The sequence below is a fragment of the Giraffa tippelskirchi genome, chromosome 14 (assembly GCF_054371585.1).
Source record: "Giraffa tippelskirchi isolate mGirTip1 chromosome 14, T2T-mGirTip1v1.2.pri, whole genome shotgun sequence".
Taxonomy (NCBI): domain Eukaryota; kingdom Metazoa; phylum Chordata; class Mammalia; order Artiodactyla; family Giraffidae; genus Giraffa; species Giraffa tippelskirchi.
Window position 1 is genome coordinate 23809822 of NC_137288.1, and position 26724 is coordinate 23836545.

Below are 26724 nucleotides of genomic sequence, written 5' to 3' on the forward strand. Positions count from 1 at the left end.
CTGCTGTTGAAGCTGAAGCACCAATACTTGAGCCACCTAATGCAAGAACTGACACATTGGAAAAGACCGTGATGCTGGACAAGATTGAGGATGGGAGGAGAAGGGGACAACAGAGGATGAGATGGTTGTGGCCTCACCAACTTAATGGATATGAATTTGAACAAACTCTGGGAGATGGTGAAAGACAGGGAAGCCTGGTGTGCAGCAGTCCATGGGGTCACAAAGAATTGGACAACGACTGAGCAACTAACACTTTCTAGGTGACCAGGTGTCAGAGATAATAGCATTTCAAACAAGAATTGGCTGGCTTTATAGAATATTCCCACGTGAGAACAGTTGGCCGAATTTTGTTGCTTGTGTTATGACATCTCATCGGTATAGCAAGTTGCTTTAATAGGTATTTACATTAGCATGCAGTCAGTGGCTTTCTGCTGACTACGTTTCATCAGTAGTTTTTGAATTACAGGCATCCCCTGCTTTTTGAAAGTTTGCTTTGTATCACTTTACTTTTACAAAAGACCTACATTAATACCTATGCTCGATACCTGGAAGAAATTCAAAGAGAATTGTCACTTTTATGAAAAAAAGGCAAAAAGCAAAATCAGCATGCAATATTTGTCTTCTAGCAGGGGTTATAGAAGGAGTACCCCACCAGAGCAACGAGAGGACCCACCAGTCTCCTTCCCCAGGAACTACAGCAGCATCTCTGCATCAAGCTGCCAGAGCTGTGAGCTGTGTGTGAGCGTCTGTGCTTTATTTAGATTTACTTCCTGCCTCTGTTAGCAAGCTGCATCCTAAGGTGATTGCTTCTTCACTTTCATGCCATTTCGCCTTATAAAAGGTTTCGTGGGAACGCTCTATTTCCAGAAAACTTGGAAACTGGTACTTCATTTCTGTTGTCTTCTCAGCCATTCTAAAATGCTAATCCCTCTTAAATCTGCCACATGTTGAAGATCTTTTATGTTTTTTACAGATTTAACATCATCAGTAAAATAATGCTGACAATTATATCTTTTATGACATACTCAGTAATGCTATCCAACTGGCAATATGAACATTCTTTAAAATATAAGATTCTTAAAATTTTAAAGAAATGGCTTTCTAAAATTCAGATTAAGAGCGAAAAATGAAACCATTTAATTTCAGCCATAGAATGTTTGCTCAGAAGGGCACTCACAGGTTTTGCAGATTTCTGGAGACCAAGGTGGTAAACTGTTCCTTAGACGCTCATGATTATGGATAAATAACCATCATCTTCTTAATATTAGTAAATGAAATGAGTTGCAGACCCAAATCAGAGGCTAGGTTTGTAGGTTTTGTTGTTGTTGTTGATGTTTTGTGGGGGAGGGGGAGAAATCTCACATTTAAAAAAAAAAGAATCTGCCCTTTGCCTTTCTTAAACTCATAGTTTCATTCTTACGCAAGTTCTGTCTTTTTCCTTTTGTCCTCTTTCATATTTCTGTTCTCATCTGTGATCTACCTCCTTCTCTGGGTTTAAATGCAGGACCGACTTGGGAAGAGGCTGGACCAGCCCAGGGGTAGACTCTTGTCCTGGGTTAGACACAGAGGCTGGCTTGCTGGTCAATTCCCATTCCAGCTGCCGAACTCACCAGGCCAGCAGAGTGCTGCGATCCAGGCTGTCAGGAGGCATTAGAGTAAATGTATTTGCAGCAATAAATGTGACATAAAATAAGAGCCTGGAACCAAAGTTGAAAAGAGGAAAAAACGTTAATGCTGTTATCTGAAAAACTAACGTTTTCACAGAGGATGGAAAGGACAAAAATAACGAATTCCCACCTCTAAATGGCTGACTCTGTGGGCAGCATATTAAAATACCCAAGAAGGAGTTACAAGCAAGATATTTTTCTAAGTACCTTTTTTTCTATTATCTTTTAATCTCTCTCTTTATTCTTGCCTTTTTACTCTTGCTTTTTGGTTTTTCTAGCTACTTGATAATTTGTTGCTTCATATAGCCATTGATTTCACTGAAAATGAGAACCTAATAATTTAATCCAATCCACTAAGAGAGATTAAACATTAGGAAATAATGTTTCATGTTACCTACAAAGTGACAGTCATTCAGTTATGTCCCACTCTTTGGGACCCCATGGACTATAGCCTGCCACACTCTTCTGTCCATGGAATTCTTCAGGCAAGAATATGGGAGTGGGTTGCCATTCCCTTCTCCAGGGATTCTTCCTGACCCAGGGATTGAACCTGGGTCTGCTGCAATACAGGCAGACTCTTTACTGTCTGAGCCACTTGGGAAGCCCTAGAAGGGGCCAAGTTATTCCTGATAAGAGGTGAGAGCAGTACTATTCATTACTTGAAAGCAACTATTAGTTTGTCTCCTGAATTCCAACTTGAAGTAAACATTAATCAATAATAAAAATACTTATGTTCTATATTGATGATTCATTTTATATTTTCTGTGCCTTGTTTTATGTTTAAGTATATCAGTGTTGCTTTGACCTTTATGTATTCCCCAAAAAAATCAATGAGAAAAAACAAATTATCTGTCAAGAGGATGTGAGTTTTAAAACAGATTTACTCAAAGGACTAAAATTAGATTCAACTTCTTATAAAAGATTTAGAACTAGGCAGTGTTATTAACTTTCATATTTAAAATCAGTTTTGATGTCTTACAAAGGCAATAAGTCATAGTCTTTAAATTTTATTAAATGGAAGTAACCTAAAATACATGACACTTCCTTGATAAATTGAATTTCTTAAATGCTCTAATTTCTAATAAAAATACAGATTAAAATTATCTTTCATATTTTGTTCTCACCCTGGACAGTAGCATCAGCAATAATAAATTATAAAAAATATACTATGAGCAATAATTATGCATCAGATTTTCTCCAAAAATTTAAATTTAATGTGATTTTTTTCTAAAAAAATGAAGTATTTTCAAAGCCATTTGAAAATTTGGATTAGAAAAGTTCATGGCTTATTAATTTTCTTATTGCTATGGTGTACAATACATATTAGAAAGTTTTTATATTTCTTAGATAAGACATATAATTGCATATAATGAAGCGTTAAAAACAAAGATCAAGAAATATGTCAAAAATTGCACTATTTTTTAACCTATAAGAGAACATTTAGCATATACTGAGAATGTAAGTTAGATACTTGAATGTTACTAAGAGATTTAACATTCTGTTTTTAATATATGCTGTGCAAATAAATCAATAAAGCAAAAGTAGAAGTTTTTCTGGGACCCTCTTGCTTTTGTGATGATCCAACGGATGTTAGCAATTTGATCTCTGGTTCCTCTGCCTTTTCTAAATCCAGCTTGGACATCTGAAATTTCACGGTTCACGTACTGTTGAAGCCTGGCTTGGAGAATTTTGAGGTTTACTTTGCAAGCGTGTGAGATGAGTGCAATTGTGCAGTAGTTTGAACATTCTTTGGCATTGCCATTCTTTGGGATAGGAATGAAAACTGACCTTTTCGAGTCCTGTGGCCACTGCTGAGTTTTCCAAATTTGCTGGATCATCGGAAAAGCAAGAGAGTTCCAGAAAAACATCTACTTCTGATTTATTGACTATGCCAAAGCCTTTGACTGTGTGGGTCACAACAGACTGTGGAAAATTCTTAAAGAGATGGGAATATCAGACCACCTGACCTGCCTCCTGAGAAATCTGTATGCAGGTCAAGAAGCAACAGTTAGAACTGGACATGGAACAGAGTGGTTGCACATTGGGAAAGGAGTACGTCAAGGCCGTATATTATCACCCTGCTTATTTAGCTTCTATGCAGAGTACATCATGAGAAATGCCAGGCAGGAAGAAGGACAAGCTGGAATCTAGATTGCTGGGAGAACTATCAATAACCTCAGAGATGAAGATGACACCACCCTTATGGCAGAAAGCAAAGAAGAACTAAAGAACCTCTTGATGAAAGAGAAAGAGGGGAGTGAAAAAGTTGGCTTATAACTCAACGTTCAGAAAACCAAGATCATGGCATTTGGTCTCATCACTTCATGGCAAATAGATGGGGAAACAGTGGAAACAGTGAGAGAATTTATTTTTGGGGGGCTCCAAAATCACTGCAGATGGTGACTGCAGCCATGAAATTAAAAAACGCTTGCTCCTTGGAAGGAAAGCTATGATCAACCTAGACAACATATTAAAAAGCAGAGATATTAGTTTGTCAAGAAAGATCCATGCAGTCAAAGCTATGGTTTTTCCAGTAGTCATGTATGGATGTGAGAGTTGGAGTACAGAGAAAACTGAGGGCCAAATAATTGATGCTTTTGAACTGTGGTGTTGGAGAGACTCTGGAGAGTCCCTTGCACTGCAAGGCAATCCAACCAGTCCATCCTAAAGGAAATCAGTCCTGGGTGTTCATTGGAAGGATTGATGCTGAAGCTGAAAGTCCAATACTTTGGCCATCTGATGTGAAGAACTGACTTATTTGAAAAGAACCTGATGCTGGGAAAGATTGAAGGCAGGAGGAGAAGGGGATGACAGAGGATGAGATGGTTGGATGGCATCGCCGACTCAATGGACATGAGTTTGAGTAAACTCTGGGAGTTGGTGATGGACAGGGAGGCCTGGCGTGCTGTAGTCCATGGGGTCGAAGAGAGTCAGTCATGACTGAGCAACTGAGCTGAACTGATAGAGTCACCTAAAGGAAATGAATGCCTGAACAAACTTCACTTGGTGCAATAAATAGCGTATTTTCAGCCTCAGTTGTTTCAATTAACTTGTTTGAGAGATGACTCTCAATTGTTAACTATAAAGGGTGATGAGGACAAGAGTTTGGGAACTTGGGGAAAGTATGGCTCAAACACAGTTACTCTGAGTGATAGACCTGCTTTGAGGGTCGGGGAGGACCCATATGATCCCAGCACAATCTCCTCAAAGCAATCGATAAGCTACTGTGAGTGCATACATAGAAAAGGGAATGTGTGCATGCGTGTTCAGTCACTCAATTATGTTCAACTCTTTGTGACCCCCCTGGCCTGTAGCATGCAAACAATTAATTGATTTCTTAAAAGGCCTATATTTCAAAACCTCAGTTCTGGGTTGTCCATGGTTGATTTTCATTCATATTGTGCATCAAACTGAGAGACTGATTTTAGTTTGCCTAGTAAAAACATTCCTGACTATGTTCAAAGTTTATGACTGATGAATGTTTAGGAATTCAAATCCAGTCTTCACTTTTTTGTTCCCCACATTAGTTGAGCAGTGAATACAATATTAATACGAAAAGTCACTGCCTCTCTGAAATAATTGCTCTATTTTTGTTGATGACAATGATGTCCACATTGTGAGGATATGGTGGGAGAATTAATTTTCATTAAATTTCATACCTGGACTAGTGTATTACACAGTTAAGAGTTCAAACATAGCCAGGGACTGTCCAACCACATTCTCATTTTTTCCCTCCCTCTCTTTTTTACAGCTTTTTAAAAATTTAATTTTTCTGGCTGTGTCAGGACTTTTTGTAGTAGAACTCTTCCCTGGCAGGCGTGGGCCTCTCTCTAGTTGAGAGGCTCGGGCTTAGATGCCCTGCAGCCTGTGGCATCTTAGTTCCCTCACCAGGGATCGAACCTATGTCCCCTGCATTGCAAGGTAGATTCTTAACCACTGGATCACCAGGGAAGCCCTCTCATTTTCTCTTAAAGAGGTAAAATCAAATAAACAACAACAATCACAGCCAATGGACAACAAAGATACGAATATCCCACTGAAAGTCCAAATTGCTGAGTTAACCCTCTCTGTAAGCACGCTGAGTTCCACTTGCATGAAGAACTTCATAAGATTTGATTATGACTCTGTTCTATTTCCTTTTAAAAATTTCATTGTTTCAGGAGTCCAAAGTATGCATATGAGAATCAAGAATTCACTAAAAACGAATGGGATCAGCTAGGTCCCTGGGCACCATTTGTCATGTCTTCTTGGTCTATTAGATCTGTCTCCAGTATAATACATCAGTTTCATGTAAAGCCATTTTTTATACTCCTGAAAAAGGCTTTTCCCCTGGCTAATGTCATTGGTCATAGATGGAAACAGTGCATGGTGTATAGTAACTGCTGCCTGATACTGGAGCATAAATACTTTAAAACTATGATTGGACTTATTGGTCCAGTAGCAATGATGGACTGTGTGGACTGAACCAAATAAACAGTGTGCTTCCTTAGACGGCTTGGCAAAGACACCGCATCTGTAGTCTGTCCCTTTCTACTTTAGACCCTTAAATTTTTTTAACAAAGCACAGTAAAACTGCCAGTATTGAACAGTAATAGGGTTTCTTTGAAATACACACAAGCAGTAAATTATGGTAACAGAGTCACTTGAATATATTGTTTGAGCATTAAAGAGTGGTAGTTGTTGCTGTAACACTGATATTCCCTTAAATTTTTACTGGCAAAAGAGAAAAAATCAAATTTGTTGTATTCTGTGTCTGAATTGTGCATATGTAAAATGCAATAAATAAGTTCAATCCCTGGGTCAGGAAGATCCCCTGGAGAAGGGAATGGCTGTCCATTCCAATATTCTTGCCTGGAAAATTCCATGGACAGAGGAGCCTGGCAGGCTACAGTCCATGGGGTCGCAAAGAGTCGGACACACTGAGAGCAATAGAAAAAGGAAAAATAAAAATAGAAATACATCTTATTACCAGAAGAAAGGCCAAGGTATGTGGGAAAGCAATTATTGGTATAGTCAGTCCAACATCAGTTTTTTAAGCAACTGTAAACAATTAGATGACAAATTAAGGCTATATTTTGCTGTCCACTAAGTTAATATGAGAAGCCAGGTTTTGAGTTGTCTAGAAAAAGCCTACTCTATGAAAATACTGTTTTGATTGCATTGGAAGATGGAAAGGTCAAACTAAAATAGATGAGAAAATTCTAGGTTATCACTTTAGTATTCTTACAGTATTTGAATCAACAGAATCAGACAAATAGTTTGTAGAGATAATTCACATTGTCAAATGCTACTAGCTATCTGCGTTGTTTTAGCAGTTTAAAGAATGGAGAAAATTATATCCTGAAATATGAAGCATATTATGTAACATCTAAAAGATTAATCAGAGGTGATGCTAAGAAGATAGCATTGCTGTTGGTTATAACATAAACATGCAAAAATCATTTTGCAAAGCACTTTCACCAAAAGAGTTTTAATTTTGTTTGTTGTTCAGTTGTGTACAGCTCTTTGTGACCTCATGCACTGTAGCCTGCCAGACTCCTCTGTCCATGGACTTCTCTAGGCAAGAATACCAGAGTGAGAATTCCCTTCTCTAGGAATCTTCCCAACCCAGGGATCAAACTCAGGCCTCCTGCATTGGTAGACAGAATCTTTACAGTCTAAGCCACCAGGGAAGCCCCCCACTTTCCATATTATTTTAGCAATTTAAAGAATGGAGAAAATTATATCCTGAAATCGGAAGCAAATATGGTAGCATCTAAAAGATTAATCAAAAAAGATGCTGAGAAGATAGTATTGCTGTTGATTATAACAAAACATGCATAAATCATTTTGCAAAGCACTTTCACCAAAAGCTTTTTAACTTCTCTGAAATCCTACTCAGCTGTTGGAACAAGAAATTCTTTCCCTTGTACACTATATTCATTAAGTGGAAAAATAGTCTGCTCAAATACATCTATTTATATGCTTAACGAAGACCTGATTTTTGGTTACAACCAACAGTTCTATCAGGGAGGAAAATTATTTCTGACCAATTTTAACTATGTCCTCATAGAATTTATAGACAAAAGGAAGCTAGTAAACCGTAATATATTGATGTCTGAAAACCAAGCAAGTTTGTCCAACATATTAACAATCAAGTAGAAATATGTGGTTTAAATCTCTCCATAGACGGTGGCTGCATGAGTGTGGATGTTGAGAGAAATATTATTTTCTGATGCAGCCTTCAACTTGCTCGATGGGGAAAAGTCACACATTAACGTGTGTCATCAACAATAGTACTCAGTCAAAATGTCTCAGAATGCCTTACCAAAAATATGCGGTCCATCTTAGGCACATTGATGATCCCAACTTAGACATCATCAGAAGTGACTGTTATTAATATCATGGGAGTAGAATAGAAATCCTGTGTTCATATGTTATTAACAAAAATCTTACAGAACCCAGTACCTAAATGAGAATTCTAAATCATCATATGCTCTACTTAATTTATTAAATGTAGAAAAAAATATATGTATTTTTAGAAAACAAAATAGACGTCCAGCACTTTATAAACTTAGCAAACTTCTGTTAAAATAAATTGATAAACACTATATGCTTAAATGAACATGGGTTAAATATGTTACAAGATACTCACTGTGAGACAGTCATGTTAAGAAAGAAAATGGCCAGAGTTACACATGGCAAATACAACTGAAATGACTGGCAAGATGTTCAAGAAGAAAAATTAGACAAGCTCAGAAAAAAGACTTTCTCTATTTTCCTCTATTTCTTTGCACTGATCGCTGAGGAAGACTTTCTTATCTCTCTTTGTTATTCTTTGGAACTCTGCATTCAAATGGATATATCTTTCCTTTTCTCCTTTGCTTTTCGCTTCCCTTCTTTTCACAGCTATTTGTAAGGCCTCCTCAGACAGCTATTTTGCTCTTTTGTATTTCTTTTTCTTTGGGATGGTCTTGATTTCTGTCTCCTGTACAATGTCACAAACCTCCATCCATAGTTCATCAGGCACTCTGTCTATCACATCTAGTCCCTTAAATCTATTTCTCACTTCCACTGTATAGTCATAATGGATTTGATTTAGGTCATAAATGAATGCTCTAGTGGTTTTCCCTACTTTCTTCAATTTATGTCTGAATTTGGCAATAAGCAGTTCATGATCTGAGCCACAGTCTGCTCCCAGTCTTGTTTTTGCTGACTGTATAGATCTTCTCCATCTTTGGCTGCAAATAATATAATCAATCTGATTTCAGTGTCGACCATATTGTGTTGTCCATGTGTAGGGTCTTCTCTTGTGTTGTTGGAAGAGAGTGTCTGCTATGACCAGTATGTTCTCTCGGCAGAATTCTATTAGCCTTTGCCCTGCTTCATTCTGTACTCCAAGGCCAAATTTGCCTGTTACGCCAGGTGTTTCTTGACTGCCTACTTTTGCATTCCAGTCCCCTATAATGAAAAGGACATCTTTTTTGGGGGGAGTTAGTTCTAAAAGGTCTTGTAGGTCTTCATAGAACTGTTCAACTTCAGCTTCTTCAGTGTTACTGGTCGGGGCATAGACTTGGATTACTGTGATATTGAATGGTTTGCCTTGGAAACAAACAGAGATCATTCTGTCATTTTTGAGATTGCATCCAAGTCCTGCATTTCGGACTCTTGTTGATTATGATGGCTACTGCATTTCTACTGAGGGATTCCTGCCCACAGTAGTAGATATAATGATACATCGGAGTTAAATTCACCCATTCCAGTCCATCTTAGTTTGCTGATTCTTAGAATGTCGATGTTCACTCTTGTCATCTCCTGTTTGACCACTTTCAATTTGCCTTGATTCATGGACCTAACATTCCAGGTTCCTATGCAATATTGCTCTTTACAGCATAGAACCTTGCTTCTATCACCAGTCACATCCACAACTGGGTGTTGTTTTTGTTTTGGCTCCATCTCTTCATTCTTTCTGGAGTTATTTTTCCACTGATCTCCAGTAGCACAGTAGGCATCTACCGACATGGAGAGTTCATCTTTCAGTGTCATATATTTTTACCTTTTCATACTGTTCTTGGGGTTCTCAAGGCAAGAAGACTGAAGTGGTATTAGAAAAGGCAGAGAAATCAGAGATCAAATTGCCAACATCTGCTGGATCATCAAAAAAGCAAGAGAGATCCAGAAAAACATCTATTTCTGCTTTATTGACTATGACAAAGCCTTTGACTGTGTGGATCACAGTAAACTGTGGAAAATTCTGAAAGAGATGGGAATACCAGACCACCTGACCTGCCTCTTCAGAAATCTGTATGCAGGTCAGGAAGCAACAGTTAGAACTGGACATGGAACAACAGACTGGTTCCAAATTGGGAAACGAGTACATCAAGGCTGTATATTGTCACCCTGCTTATTTAACTTATATGCAGAGTACATCATGAGAAATGCTGGGCTGGATTAAGCACAAGCTGGAATCAAGATTGCTGGGAGAAATATCAATAACTTCAGATATGCAGATGACACCACCCTTATGGCAGAAAGTGAAGAAGAACTAAAGAGCCTCTTGATGAAAGTGAAAGAGGAGAGTGAAAACGTTGGCTTAAAGCTCAACATTCAGACAACTAACATCATGGCATCTGGTCCCATCACTTCATGGGAAATAGATGGGGAAACAGTGGAAACAATGGCTGACGTTATCTGGGCTCCAGTATCACTGCAGATGGTGATTGCAGCCATGAAATTAAAAGACTCTTACTCCTTGGAAGGAAAGTTATGACCAACCTAGACAGCATATTAGAAAGCAGAGGCATTACTTTGCCAACAAAGATCCGTCTAGTCAAGGCTATAGTTTTTCCAGTGGTCATGTATGGATGTGAGAGTTGGACTATAAAGAAAGCTGAGCACCAAAGAATTGATGCTTTCAAACTGTGGTGTTGGAGAAGACTCTTGAGAGTCCCTTGGACTGCAAGGAGATCCTACCAGCGTACCCTAAAGGAGATCAGTCCTGGGTGTTCATTGGAGGGACTGATGTTGAAGCTGAAACTCCAGTACTTTGGCCACCTCATGCGAAGAGCTGACACATTGGAAAAGACCCTGATGCTGTCAAAGATTGAAGGCGAGAGGAGAAGGGGATGACAGAGGATGAGATGTTTGGATGGCATCACCGACTCAATGGACATGGGTTTGGGTAAACTCCGGGAATTGGTGATGGACAGGGAGACCTGGCATGCTGCAGTTCATGGGGTTGCAAAGAGTTGGACACGACTGAGTGACTGAATTGAACTGAACTGAACATCTCATTTTTAGTAGTAATGTCATATGCTTTAGTGATGCGTGTCCTCCATCTTATTATGCAAACCCTAAACTCACAAACACACAGTTATGAAAACATGAATTACTCCAATACTCCTTCGGTCAGTGAGTTTATCTCTCCCATATTCCTCCTGAATATCTACCAACTCATCTCAAACAGGGACAGTAGATTATTTTCTACGACAGCCCTTTCTGCTTTAAAGAGTGGTTACAGTGACTGTGATTATGTTAAATTGAACTATTTCCCTATAAACATCCCAATCCAGTGCCTTTATTCTATAGTTAGATCATTGTAATTTTTTTTAAGTTATCTTTCACCATACTATTTTAAGTACCTGAAGAAGTATTTTTCCAATTGTAACATATTTAATCTTTAACTTTATTCACTGTATACTGTGTATATCACCTTACCTCTGTAATCTCTTTCTTCTGTACTTTTTACAGAGCAAGTCAGCATAGAACAAAGAAGTGAGCAGTGTTTGGATGGAGATTGTTCCTTAGATCTTTAAATATGATGTCCTTTGAAAAAGGAATATGAATTTCCTCTCACATGCCACCCAGGAGCACAGACTGTGAAATGAGCAGATAAGCAGTCAGAAGATCTGTTCAAAGAGTTCTCTATTATTTACTCGATGTGTAACCTCACACCTCAGAGCTTCTCTGAGTTGTGTGATTTTCTCCTGAATTTCTTTGAAATAATTTTATATATAAAACATTTCACACTGTTAATATAATTTTTGAGTAATTTACAAATCATGCTTAATACAGTTGCTAAGTTGTGTCTGACTCTTATGCAACCCCATGGACTGTAGTCCATCAGGTTCCTCTGTCCTTGGGATTTCCCAGGCAATAAAACTGGAGTGGGTTGCAATTTCCTTCTCCAGAGGATCTTCCTGACCCAGAGATTGAACCCCAGTCTCCTGCATTGCAGGCGGATTCTATTTTTTTTTTTTTGCAAGTGGATTCTTTACCAACTGAACCACCAGGGAAGCCCCTTAAGCACAATATTTTATACATAGTATTTCTCTTTCGGCAAAAAGATTTGGATAAGACAACACCATCACAGCTGGCAGGGTGATTCTGTGATCTTATTATGTTTATTGTCTCCTGAGACGATTTCCCTGATAGCTCAGTTAGTAAAGAATCTGCCTGCAATGTGGGAGACCCTGGTTAGATTCCTGGGTCAGGAAGATCCACTGGAGAGGGGATAAGCTACTCACTCCAGTATTCTTGGGCTTCCCTTGTGGCTCAGCTGGTAAAGAATGTGCCCGCAATGCAGGAGACTGGGGTTCGATCCTTGGGTTGGGAAGATCCCCTGGAGAAGGGAAAGGTTACACACTCCAGTATTCTGGCCTGGAAAATTCTATGGACTGTTTAGTCCATGGGATCACAAAGAGTAGGACATGGCTGAGCGACTTTCACTTTTCACTTTTCTCCTGAGAATGTTTTAAAACTTGAGCGACTCACTCTTATGAACTTTCTGGAGAGTAATGTCACTCTAAGTGTTCTCCTTGCAATGAAGGGGACAGGATGCTAGAGGGACTGTGGGGGTCTGGGCCAGTAAGTGTTAGAAAAACATTCTACAGGATTTATTATAGGTGATCCTAGTGAGTGTTCAAGGGTGTGGGTGTTGTGCTGTCAGGAATTGTCATTAATTTTATAACCAGATTCTTAATACTTTTATATTAGTGGTTGGAAACAGAAAAAGAGATGAAAGCTACAATAATGAAAAAAAAGCCACTGTGTACTCATGAACTGTACCAGGAGCTGGGAATGTTTGAGAAAACTTGCTACTTCATGTGCTCAAACATGACTATGAAAGTGGTCTCATCTTTGTTTTGTTCCATCATGCCTTGTCTGATGCTCATATTCTATGAAATTGTTTATGTTCAACGGGAGAACGAATGCCAAGGTCTACTTCCAAGTATGAGGCAGTTCCTGGCTGAAAGTCCTTCCTTCATATTCTCCATTACCCTTTCAGGCCAAGAGCACATAAAGTTAGGCCAGAGACCATCAATCCATTATAACATTTTTAAAGATTTTTTTGACCAGGATATTTTCCAGAAAATTCTTCTTATAGTTGGATAAGAGCAAATCCCTCATTCTTCTTTCTGTATTTATTTATTTGTTTTTCCAAAATGAGTTATTGAATCATCTATGGGGCAATGTTTGTGAAAGACAATTTAAAATCTTGGAGAAGATAAACCAGTCAATTCTAACACAGTGATTAGCAAAACAAAATAGTTATTAATTTTGCAATAGACTCCAAAGCTAAGAGCTTAGATTATCTCATTCATGCACCAAAAATGCTCCAGATTCCAACTTGGTTTTTTTAAGAGAACTAGGTCTTGTTATTGTTTTGTTTATCCTGCTCATGAGCTGTTCCACTTGACTTACAGTATTTATATAATTCAAGCAAGAAATATTGCTATAACTCAAATTCCCCTTTGGCTAGCTCCGAGGAATCCAAGGCTTTTATGAATGTTCAAGAGCAGCTGATCAGTTTGTCTTTGGAGCTAGTTGTGTTTCCACCTAAAGTAGGGACTCAAAGGGGCACAAAATCCATTGGAAACTCAAGCATAATTTATCTCAACTGAAGTAAGTCTCTTAAGGAGAGAAAAATGTTTGAGTGGAGATAAATAGTTCTTATGAAGCAGGCTGGAGTGGCTTTGAAGAGAATAAACTGTTTACTGCATCAAGAAAAGTCCTAATACAGTTCTCTTTCTCTAAGGGGCAAATTTTGCTGGTAGTGTTTTAATGACATCTAAAATCATAGCTTCTGGAATATTCCTAAGAACCATCAGCTTGAAATCTCTAGATGAAAGGAATATCCAGTAGTCAAGGGAAAGTTATATATATATATATTTCTTTTTATTTGAGAAATATGAATCTACGAATCAACACTTTGGAGTTTTATTGTACCTGATAAGGTCCTTTTCAATGATGTTCAGTGAAGAAGAGTTTCTCTCTGTTATTTCTGGAAATCCAATACCCTATGTCAGTTTATGTAAGTCTTTAGTAAATGCAATTTGTTAATGAATAACAAATAAACAGATTTGTTAGTGATACCGTGGTATTTATCTCATGGTATTTAGTCATATTAGCTCAAAATAGAATCTAAGAATCAGAGTAAAATTTCTCAGTGCATGGGGGCATTCTCTTAATAACTTATCAGATGATAATGTGTAGATCTTAAATGAAATTGACCTTAACATAGTTGAATATAATGACAGTGGCTTAGGACATGGAAGTTCAAGGGTTTTTAAATGTTTCCCATTTAACTGTCATTTAATTATTTGATTATATTTAATTTTTATAACATTAATAGATGATAAGGTTGGTAGACATTCTAAATAAAAAATCCACCTTTGGAGAGCTATTCAAAAATGGCACCAGTAAGATCTGAGTCCCTGTTACAGTGATTCCCTAACTCAGTAAAAGCCGACTCGATGGACATGAGTTTGAGCAAGCTCAGGGAAATGGTGATGGACAGGGAAGCCTGGTGTGCTACAGTCCATAGGGTCGCAAAGAGGCAGATTCGATTGAGCGACTGAACTGAATTGAACTGAACTCCGTAATTTAAAATCACGCAGGTATCTTCCCACCAACACCATGACAACTCTCCAGAAAAACAAAGCTTTGTCCATCCTGAATAGAAACAACAGTAACCAAATATATTGCTGGATGATTTGTGGGGTCCAACACAGCTTCAAATTTTAGTTCTCTGTCCATGTCCTTCCTTTGAGGCAGAAATATTATAAAATTACAGGGCAAAAAATTTATGCTAAATAAGATACAAGAGCATATTCAAAAATGAGATTAAAGAGTCATATAGGATACTAAATATGCCTATATATTTGATGATCTCAAGTTACATTTACGCATTAACTCATCACCCAAATTGGATACCTTTCATGTGCAAAGTGTTTAGATTTCTAGTTAAATTCTAGAGCTCTCTGATCTTAGAAAAGTTTGGTCCTGCTAGGAATCAAAGAGAGAAATAGGACATTTGATGCTACATTTGATAGGAATACTCCCAATATTTCTACAGAGTTGTACTCAAGAAAATACTTTTCCACAGAAAATCAGAATATTAAATTGGATCATTCATTTAAAAGATCTTATAGTTTATTCTACTTTAAAAATGCTGCTGTTTTGTTTTTTCCCTCTGAGGTTAATGTGAAAACAATAAGCCAGTACTATTGTGAAGTAATATTTTCTGCCTCCAGGAATCAGGGGGAAAAAACCTTGAAGAAAGTAAAGCATTCATTTATACACACACAATAGAAGCTTACTACTGATATTCTACTGTAAGAGACCACCTAAAAAATAATTATTATTTTACTTTAAATTTTAAAAATATAATCTCTTTTACTTAGAGAACAATGACATATCTTTGCAAACTAGATTCATTGATGTAGAGAATGAAAAAAGAAATTCAAGGACAGAACATCACTTAAACATCTCTATGAATCATAGTGGGATTTATTTATTTTTATTTTTAGTATTATTTAATTATTTGACTGCATCAATTCTTAGTTCAGCATATAAACTCTTAATTGCAACACGTGGGACCTAGTTACCTGACCAGGGATTCAACCTGGGCCCCCTGCGTTGGGAGGTGTCATTTTAGCCACTGAAATACCGGGGAAGCCCCCATAGTGGGCTTTATTAATTGGTTAGTAAAAGGCAGATTTCTTTTTGCTACATAGCGTAAATCAAATAAAGATTGTTTTTTCTTTCTTCTTTTTTTTTTTTTCCCTGCTACACACTTGAAGAATAGCTCCATTAGTAACTCTATGGGTTGACTCGGGTCCCCTCCAGAATTCATATGTTGAAGTCCAGCCCCCTTCCCCACTTCATGTGACTGTGTTAGGAGACAGACCTTTAAGGAAATAGTTATAGCTAAGTGAGGTCATCAGGGGAGGGCCCTCATCTAGTAGGCCTTGTGTTCTGATAAGAAGGAGAAGGAACACCAGAGATGGAAGCACACAGAGAAAAGGCCGTGTGAGGACACAGCAAGGAGAGGAACATCTGCACGGCAAGGACAGAAGCCTCAAGGGAGCCCAACCCTGCCAGCAGCACGATCTTGCACTTCCAGCCACCACAACCATGACGAATAATTTCTATCAGTCCTAGAAACTGATATCAAAATTTATATGTTACATTCAATAGAAGCAATCTATATGCATTATAGATAATAGAATGATTGACTTTCATTTTTTGGCCATTTTCAGCTTTTTCTCATTTTAGTTCTCTAATTTATCCATAAACTCATGAAGTTTAAAGTGATGTAATGTGTACATTACTAGGCTGCTATAAAACAAATCAGTACTATCACTCTAACATCATTAATAAACAAACTTTTGTATCAATACTAATTTCCTCAATTATCTAGGTATTAGGCACTTTTGGGAAGCGGAAAAAATATTCAATGCTAAGGGAACAGAATCACCAAGAGAAATGATTATGGCTATATTTTTTCTGCCTTTGTTCCCTAAGAATTAACTTAACAGTTTTGTTTTAAAAAAGCAGCACTCTGCAGTATTTCCATAAACACAATATTTGCTACTGCCAAATGATTCAATATTTACTGGGCCAACTTTACCGCACAGAACCTCTGGAAATATCATAACCATGGTTTAGCAGAGTAAGTACAGTAAAAGTGTTTAGGCGAGATTTAGTTCATTAGAAGTACATCGATATCATACAGTAAATGTGCATATGTTCACAACAATGTGACTTATGGGAATATTTAGCACCTTGCTCCATGATCTGCTTTTTGCTTTCTTATTTTTGTTTGTTTTTACACAGTGCTTGGGTGTGTGCTCAAATGGGATGCATGACAATGCAGTTGCCACATCAGTTCAGTCACTCAGTCGTGTCTGACTCTTTGCAACCCCATGTACCACAGCACCCCAGGCCTCCCTGTCCATTACCAACTCCCAGAGTTTATGCAAATTCATGTCCACTGAGTTGGGGATGCCATCCAACCATCTCATCCTCTGTCATCCCCTTCTTCTCCCACCTTCAATCTTTGCCAGCTCAGGGTCTTTTCCAATGAGTCAACTCTTCACACGAGGTGGCCAAAGTATTGGAGTTTCAGCTTCAACATCAGTCCTTCCAATGAACACTCAGGACTAATCTCCTTTAGGATGGACTGGTTGAATCTCTTAGCAGTTCAAGGGACTCTCGAGAGTCTTCTCCAACACCACAGTTCAAAAGCATCAATTCTTTGGCGCTCAGCTTTCTTTATAGTCCAACTTTCAAATACTTACATGACTACTGGAAAAACCATAGCCTTGACTAGACAGACCTTTGTTGAAAAAGTAATGTCTCTGCTTTTTAATATGCTATCTAGGTTGGTCGTAACTTTCCTTCCAAGGAGTAAGCGTCTTTTAATTTCATGGCTACAATCACTATCTGCAGTGACTTTGAAGCCCAAAAAATAAAGTCAGCCACTGTTTCCACAGTTTCCCCATCTATCTGCCATGAAGTGATGGGACCAGATGCCATGATTTTAGTTTTCTGAATGTTGAGCTTTAAGCCAACTTTTTCACTCTCCTCTTTTACTTTCATCAAGAGGCTCTTTAGTTCTTCGCTTTCTGCCATAAGGGTGATGTCATCTGCACATCTGAGATTATTGATATTTCTCCCGGCAATCTTGATTCCAGCTTGTGTTTCTTCCAGCCCAGCGTTTCTCATGATGTACTCTGCATATAAGTTAAATAAGCAGGGTGACAATATACAGCCTTGATGTACTCTTTTTCCTATTTAGAACCAGTCTGTTGTTCCATGTCCAGTTCTAACTGTTGCTTCCTGACCTGCATACAGATTTCTGAAGAGGCAGGTCAGGTGGTCTGGTATTCCCATCTCTTTCAGAATTTTCCACAGTTATTGTGATCCACACAGTCAAAGGCTTTGGCATAGTCAATAAAGCAGAAATAGATGTTTTTTTGGAACTCCCTTGCTTTTTCGATGATCCAGAGGATGTTGGCAATTTGATCTCTGGTTCCTCTGCCTTTTCTAAAACCAGCTTGAACATCTGGAAGTTCACGGTTCACGTATTGCTGAAGCCTGGCTTGGAGAATTGTAAGCATTACTTTACTAGCCTGTGGGATGAATGCAATTGTGTTGTAGTTTGAACATTCTTAGGCATTGCCTTTCTTTGGGATTGGAATGAAAACTGACCTTTTCCAGTCCTGTGGCCACTGCTGAGTTTTCCAAATTTGCTGACATATTGAGTGCAGCACTTTCACAGCATCATCTTTCAGGATTTGAAATAGCTCAACTAGAATTCCATCACCTCCACTAGCTTTGTTCGTAGTAATGCTTCCTAAGCCCCATTTGACTTCACATTCCAGGATGTCTGGCTCTAGGTGAGTGATCACATTATCGTGATTATCTGGGTCATGAAGATCTTTTTTGTACAGTTCTTCTGTGCATTCTTGCCAGCTCTTCTTAATATCTTCTGCTTCTGTTAGGTCCATACCGTTTCTGTCCTTTATTGAGCCCATTTTTGCATGAAATATTCCCTTGGGATCTCTAATTATCTTGCAGAGATCTCTAGTCTTTCCCATTCTACTATTTTCCTCTATTTATTTGCACTGATCACTGAGGAAGACTTTCTTATCTCCTCTTGCTATTCTTTGGAACTCTGCATTCAAATGGGTATATCTTTCCTTTTCTCCTTTGCTTTTTGCTTCTCTTCTTTTCTCAGCTGTTTGTAAAACCTCTTCAGACAGCCATTTTGCTTTTTTGCATTTCTTTTTATTGGGATGGTCTTGATCCCTGTTTCCTATACAATGTCACGAACCTCTATCCATAGTTCATCAGGCACTCTGTCTATCAGATCTAGTCCCTTAAATCTATTTGTCACTTCCACTGTATAATCATAAGGGATTTGATTTAGGTCATACCTGAATGGTCTAGTGGTTTTCTCTACTTTCTTCAATTTAAGTCTGAATTTGGCAATAAGGAGTTCATGATCTGAGCTCCTGGTCTTGTTTTTGCCGACTGTATAGAGCTTCTCCATCTTTGGCTGCAAAGAATACAATCAATCTGATTATATTGCCACATGTGCAAGTTTTAATCCAAAATAATAAAAAATATACCTACAACATACTTCCCAATTATCTTATAAACTTTCAAATGTAAATCCTAGTGATTACCATAAAGACAAAATAGCCAGGGCTTAGCTCTCAGGCCCCAGATACTACACATGGAGAGACAGATACACACATATTCATGTTATGTATTATAATTGTGTGGGATATCAGGTTACCAAAGGTTCTTCCCAGAAATTAAAGACATTTTCACCTTTAAATAGCGAGTGTGGTTAGAAATGTGAATTCAATAGAAATTATTTTAATTCACTGTACAAGAAAAGAATGAACGTAAAGAACACCATCGATGATTGTAAGACCATGTAACCATGTTATAAACAAAGAAGGCTGTTTTTTACTTTTTACTTCAAAAAAGAGCTGTTAGTATAATAATGCATGAAAGAAAATATACTCATTTTTATGGATTCTTATACTCAAGTAGATGGAAATTATCAATATGTAGCTTCTGCGTATTTGCACGAAGTTGGATAACCTAAAGTAAAAATAAGATGTTAGTGAGAACAAGGAGTAGAAAATGAAGAGATGTGAATGTATTTTAAAAACAATGGTGCAATATTTACACCACTTCCCAGAGAATGTATGTATTTTTAAAGTGTAAACTTGATCTAAAGATTCCACACTTTGAAGGATTTCATAGAAAGAAAGTGTCTTTATTTTTTAAACAATTTATTCAAACTAAAAAAAAAAAAAAAAGGCAACAGTTTCACTTCATCTGAAGTGAAAATAAATCCAAATAATTGCTTTATACTCTTGCCAGGACCCTGCCTTGACAGGATTAAATAGGACTGGTATGGTTTCACCACGGTATACCTGGGCTGTTGGATCACAAACAGAAATGCCAGCTCTTTTTCTCAATAGGATGTTTCAGTTCTTGGTAATTAACTGACTGAATCCAGCAGAACTAAGAGACCAAACTCTTGTTCATTGTTTTCTGCTGTCTTATTGATAACTACTCCTCAAATCTCACTGGTTTCTGAGTCTTGATCTCCTTTGTATGAAAGGAGCAGTCCAAATTTAAAGTCCTCAGTGATGGGGAGGGAAGACAGACTTCCTCTTGACCTTCTAGAACCTTCCTGTGCCAAATATAGAAGGTAATGCTTTGGCCTCCAGATGTTAGCAGAGTGGTAAAGAACAGACACATAAGAATTGAGCTACAAAAATAGGATATTTCTGCTGTGAGAGTTGTCAAGGTAAACAGGCTTAGGGGAATAAACTGCATTTTGTGCTTTCCCCTCTTGATGAAAGTGAAAGAGGAGGGTGAAAAAGTTGGCTTAAAACTTAACATTCGGAAAACTAAGATCATGGCATCCGGTCCCATCACTTCATGGCAAATATATGGGGAAAGAGTGGAAACAGTGGCTGACTTTATTTTGGGGGGCTCCAAAATTACTGCAGATGGTGACTGCAGCCATGAAATTAAAAGACACTTGCTCTTTGGAAGAAAAGCTATGGCCAACCTAGACAGCATATTAAAAAGCAGAGACATTACTTTGTCAACAAAGGTCCATCTAGTCAAGACTATGGCTTTTCCAGTAGTCATATATGGATGTGAGAGTTGGATTATAAAGAAAGCTCAGTGCCGAAAAATTGATGCTTTTGAACTGTGGTGTTGGAGAAGACTCTTGAGAATCCCTCGGACTGCAAAGAGATCTAATCAGTGCATCCTAAGGGAAATCAGTCCTGAATAGTCATTGGAAGGACTGATACTGAAGGTGAAACTCCAATACTTTGGCCACCTGATGCGAAGAGCTGACTCATTGGAAAAGACCCTGATGCTGGGAAAGATTGAAGGTGGGAGGAGAAGGGGATGACAGAGGATGAGATGGTTGGATGGCATCACCAACTCAACGGACATGGGTTTGAATCAACTCTGGGAGTTGGTGATGGACAGGGAGGCCTGGCATCCTGCGGTCCGTGCAGTCACAAAGAGTCAGACACAACTGAGCAACTGAACTGAACTGAGCTACCAATATCCCACAAATATGCAGAATCCCCTGGCATTTTGACTGCAGAGAGCAATTCTTCAATCTGAATGTACTCTGTGGCATTATATGTATTTTGCTCCATGACCTGGAGAGATATAAAGTGCTTAGTCATTCATTTAAAAATGTCTCTTTAGTCCTTAGCTTGGAATTGTTCCTGCCCCCAAGTAGGTCACACCTGGTGGAGAAAATGAGCATGTACAGTTGACCCTTGAGCAAGGCAGGTTAGGGGCACTGAACTCCTGCACAGTCAAAAATCTACATACAACTCTACAGTCAGCCCTCCGTATCTTCAGATCTGTACCCATGAATTCAACCAACTGCAGGTGGTGTAGTACTGTCGTGTGTCCTGAAAAAAAATCCACATGTAAGTGGACCTGCATAGTTCACACCCATGTTGTTCAAGGGTCAACTGTGTACCCATATTTATCTGATACCATATAAATTTATATTCATGTTTTAAATAACAATTCTATACCACAGAAACCTTCCTAGGTAGTGCTGGTGGTAAAGAACCTGCCTGCCAATGCAGGAGACTTAAGAGAAACAGGTTTGATCCCTGGGTCAGGAAGATCCTTTAGAGAAGGGCATGGCAACCCACTTCAATATTCTTGCCTGGAGTATCCCATGGGAGTCGTAGCCTGGCGGGCTACACTCCATAGGGTCACAAAGAGTTGGACACAACTGAAGTGACTTAGCACTCACACATACCATAAAAACAAAGACCTAAATTTAAGGAACCAAAACTAAAATTAAGGGTTGGGAAGACCTCCTTAATTAAGATTGTATTAAATTATTTCATATTAAAAAATAGCAACAAAAAGTCAATAGAAAAATAGCTGACTTAAGCAAAAATATTTGATGGTTAATATTTTCATATACAAAAAGCTCCAGAAAACACAGTAAAAAGTGTGTGAATATTATAAAGAACAGATTCCAGAATGTCAAAGAAATAGCAACAAAATATGTGGAAAGTGATCATCATAATTAATATTCAGTGATTACAAACTTAAGAAACAGTACCATCCCTTTTTGGCCATTGGATCGACAAAAATAAGTACGATTAAGTTTGTAGTTTTTCAAGGAAATTTCTATTATTCATTATGGGTGAAAATGTGAGACAGTGTTATTATCAAAAACAATATTAATAAACATACTCTTACCATTTGAATCAGTAATTTCACCTTTCACCATAAAATAAAAATGCCAATATATTGGAGTGTATTGGCAGGGGCAAAAATTGGAAACAAATATGATATCCATGCACTGAGAAGAAGATTGATTATTTTAAATGTATAGTAAGCTATTAAAGTAAATTTCATCTCTAAAGTTGCAGAAATTCCCGTGGGTATCATGGTGTCCTACATTGTAATGATGCGATCTATTTTTGTAAAACAATGAAAATGATCATCCTTATGTTTTTACATGTGTTTTAAAATTAGCATGGAGAAACATAGAAAAGAACTATGAATATGCTCACAGTGAGAGATTTAAGCAAGAAGAAAAGGGAGAAAGGGGAGAAAGCAGAAATGGTCATAAATGAAAAAGAATGCTTTCTTTCCTTCCTCTCTTGTTGTGGAATGCTGTGTCAGCCAACTTGAAACACATGGAAAATGCCAAGAGAAAGAAGACGCCTGATATTGCATCTGGTACATTGACACCACCCACTGACAATGCCCAGCGTGCTGGTGATATGAGAGAAAAGAGCCTCACCCCATTTGATTAAATATTCTTAGCTGATAGACATCTTCAAGTAAAATTTGCTTGAAGATAGAAAATTTGCTCCATTTTATATTTACGTTTCAAGAGTGCTGGATTGTATATCCCGACAGTATTAATTCTCACATGATGAGAAAGTGAATTAACTATTTCTGTTACATCTGTTTAAAAACACAAAGTCATCTTAAATCCTTCACAGTGTATAGGCTAAACAACTGCATTTCAGTTTTTAAAAATTGCAATATTCGTTAATTAATGTGAGTAAAGAAATTTTCAGGTTTTTTAATTAGCCATATTAAGCAGTTCTTATATTTTGCCCACTCTTAACACTTTGCCTTATATTGGGGAACTTGTTTATCATTTTCATATACATTTTAAGAACTCATTTTTAAAAAGTGAAATTTTCTTTGCCAAATGTGCTTCACATTTCCTCTATCACTCTTCCCCACCCCCAGGAAATAACTTCTTTTGATGATTAGTTGTTTCTGAGTTTGGAGACAGAAGTTTTCAGGTTAATACAACAGAACACCTTAGAAAAACTTTCCAAAAGAAGAGACTTCACATGTTTACCTACATATTCTATAATTTGCTTTTAAAATTACTTTTGTAAATTAACATTTTCTTTAACTTTTTGGATCATATTTATCTATTTTTTAATCTCCTGGCAAAAATTCCATATTCTAAAAGCTCCTGGACATCTAATTCACCCCCACCCCACCTCCCCTCCATAGCTGACTTTTGTTCACAGTCCCTTGTCTCTTATGAACTTTCAAACTCGGGATGGTGAGCTTGGGTTTGGGTTTTCTCTAGTAGGGTTAGTTATCTTTGTCCTAGCTCGTCCCCCTCCTCACAATGTTAGCTTTCAGCAAACATCTCATCAGAAAAATGATCTATGTGTTTGAGTCCTTCAAGTTGTTGGTATGTTATTTCCATCGTCTGAAACTCCTAAGGCTATTTCTCTTTATTCCTGCAAAACCCCTCTCCTCAATCAAAGCAACCAGAATTAGTAAATGAAGAAAAAGAAGAAAATAACAACACCTCTGATTATGGTTGTCTTAGTTTTGATGCCTGTTTTCACTCTGAAATTTTAGTCCATCTGCTCTTTTTTGCTTTTGCAACCATCTGATGTCTTTTAAAGACCAGATTTTGGTAACAGCTTTTTTTTTTTTCCCCTATTTGTCGTTAGTGGAATATTTTTCTGGCACAAACTACCACCAAACTTGGGAGTATAATTCCATAAAAAAATTACCCTCTGAAAATTTACTCTGAATGCAACAGAAAATAAGTTGAAGGAAATCTTGTTTAAAATATTCGGAATCTGGTGAAAGAAACTGATCTGAAAAGGCTATGTGTGGTAGAATTCCAGCTTTATAGCATTTTCAAAAGGCATAACTATGGACACATAAACATAAGAAAAGTTCAGTGGTTCTCAGAGGATGGCAAGAAGGGATGATTAGGTGGACCACAGAGAATCTTTAGGGCAATGAACCCATTCTAGTCTGTATGACAGTGTCGTGGTGGATACCTGTTGTTAAATATCTGTCTAAACTCATGGAAAAAACAGCACCAAGAGTAAACCCTAAGGTAACTATGGGCTTTGAATGATTATGATGTGTTGATGTAGGTTCATCAGTTTTAACAAATGTGTCACTCTGATGGGGGATGCTGATAATGGGTGAGGCAGGGGAGAGTGGAAAACCTTTGTACATTCCTCTTTTTTCTCCTGTGCAACCATAGCTGCTCTAAAAAATAAAATCTTAGAAAAATAGAATGAGATCAGAAGATTAAAAGTGCCAGACTGGAGTAGTGGCTTGAAAGGTCAAATAGAGAGGTGTGATTAATACTGTCTCTGACTTTTAGTAAGTAGAATTTATAACATTTCATAATTGAATTAATGGGTGTAAATGGGTTTTTTTGAAAAAAGCACAATTTTTCCCTATTGTCCTTGTACCCAGTAATTTGTCTTATCTCCCTAATTCTAATTTATCTATAAATTAATTTGTATTTTAAATTTATGCAGTCATATATCCTGTTAAAAAATGATGTTTTAATTTCTTACTTTCCAATGCTCATTTTTTTCTTTTTTCTAATGGAGCTAGTTAGAACCTTCAATTTTTAATACAAGTGATGACAAGAGACATTTTCTTTTCTCATTCTAAGTCCCAGGGGAAAAGTTTTATAAATAAATATGAAGTTTTCTGTAGATGTTTTTGATATATGCTTTATCAGATGCTACAGATTCCTTCCATCCATAGTTTGTTCAGCATTTTCTCTAGGCTGATGGACTTTGAACTTGATCAGATGCTTCTGTGCATCTATTCAGAGTATCTTATGACTTTCATTCAGTTAGTGTGGGGAATAATATTGATTAATTTTCATATGTTAAACCAACTTCTATTACTGGAATGCTCGTGAGTATTTTGTTCATAAGTTTTAAATATATATTTATGGTAGATTTGACTTTCAGTTTTCCTTTCTCGTAATGTCTGTGGTTGTGCTATCAATGCTACACTGGCCTGACAAAACTAACTGGACATTGAACCTTTATTTTTGCTTTCTGGAAGTGTTTGTGAGATACTCATAGAATGTCTTCTTTTGGTGTTTGGAAGAATTTCTTGAGAAATTCTTTGAACCTTGGATTTTCATTGTGGGAAAGCTTATGAAATATGGACTCACTTTCTTTGAGATATGTCATAATCGTATTTTTGAGTCAAACTGGGTATTATAGTTTTCAAGAAATTTTTCTACTTCATCAAACTTTTCAAATTTATTGCTATCAATTTGTCAGATGGTCCTCTTTTTATCTTTTTACTGTCTCTAGGATTACTGCTTGTGGACATTTTTTTCATTCACGATGTTTATAATTTTTACCTTCCTTCATTAATTTATTGTTCAGGCTTAGTTTTGACTCTTATTTTTCCAAATCTTGTCAAAGTATCATAATTTGGCTTTGTTGCTCCTCAGTCAGATGCTGCTTTTTATAAAATTTATGTATCATTCAGTTTAAGTTGAGCTTCCTTTTCTGTCTCCTCAAGACTATTGGTTAGTCATTGATTTGTAACCTTTCTTCCTCTTTACTATGGGCTTCCCTGATTGCTCAGATAGTAAAGAATCTGCCTCCAGTGCAGGAGACCAGGGTTCAATCCTTGAATCAGGAAGATCCACTGGAGAAAGGACTGGCAACCCACTCCAGTATTCTTGCCTGGAGAATCCCATGGACAGAGGAGCCTGGTAGGCTACAGTCCATGGGGTCACAAAGAGTCAGACTCAACTGAGCAACTAACACTACTCTTTACCATATGAATTGAAAGTTTTATATTTTCTTAGCATGGCTAAAGTGGCATTCGCATTTTTATTATGTTATTAGATAATGCAGCATGTACAAATTTGATTCACTGAAATTTGCTATAATGACAAATTTCTGGTATCCACGAATGATACATTTTGGCTCATTCTTTTATTGGTTTGTAAAATATCTGTGTAGTGTTCCAAAGTGATTATGGTTTTGCCTATCTCATCCTTTAGTTCTGTCATATTTCATCCTCACATATTTTAAGGCTATACCATTAGCTGCATGCATATGTAGAATATACTTTACTTCGGAGATAAATTCTTTGTGAGGATGTTCTATTTTGCATTCATTCATCCCTGTTGTTAACATGCGGTCTTTCAAGGATCCCAACTTGAATTCTGACATGATTCAGAGGATTCTGTCTTTATGGGGCTTGGATTCTCACTTTTGTCAGTATGGACACAAGAGGTTGTTGAAACCTTTATTCAACTTTTTTTCAGCCTTCCCTCTAGTTTTCAGATAAACCAGATCCCTCAGTGTGGAAAGCAGCATCAAACTTTTTAAGTATCTGGTCCTCCCTTATACTCTGCTTTTCCCCCTCATATCATCACTGACTGCCTACCTCAGTGTTGCTTCATAATTCTTTCTCCATA

General features: G+C 37.5%; 1 long non-coding RNA gene across 2 annotated transcripts in view; it reads right to left on the reverse strand.

The window, feature by feature from the left end:
- Positions 1 to 372: 372 nt before the first annotated feature.
- Positions 373 to 26724, reverse strand: part of LOC145534669 (uncharacterized) — a 99426-nt gene continuing 73074 nt past the window's right edge. For both annotated transcript variants that reach the window (XR_014074860.1, XR_014074859.1), the window contains 3 exons: positions 18872 to 18993; positions 11364 to 11522; positions 373 to 1697 (listed from right to left, as the gene is read on the reverse strand). This is a non-coding gene — a long non-coding RNA (uncharacterized LOC145534669). The remainder of the gene's footprint in view (positions 1698 to 11363; positions 11523 to 18871; positions 18994 to 26724) is intronic.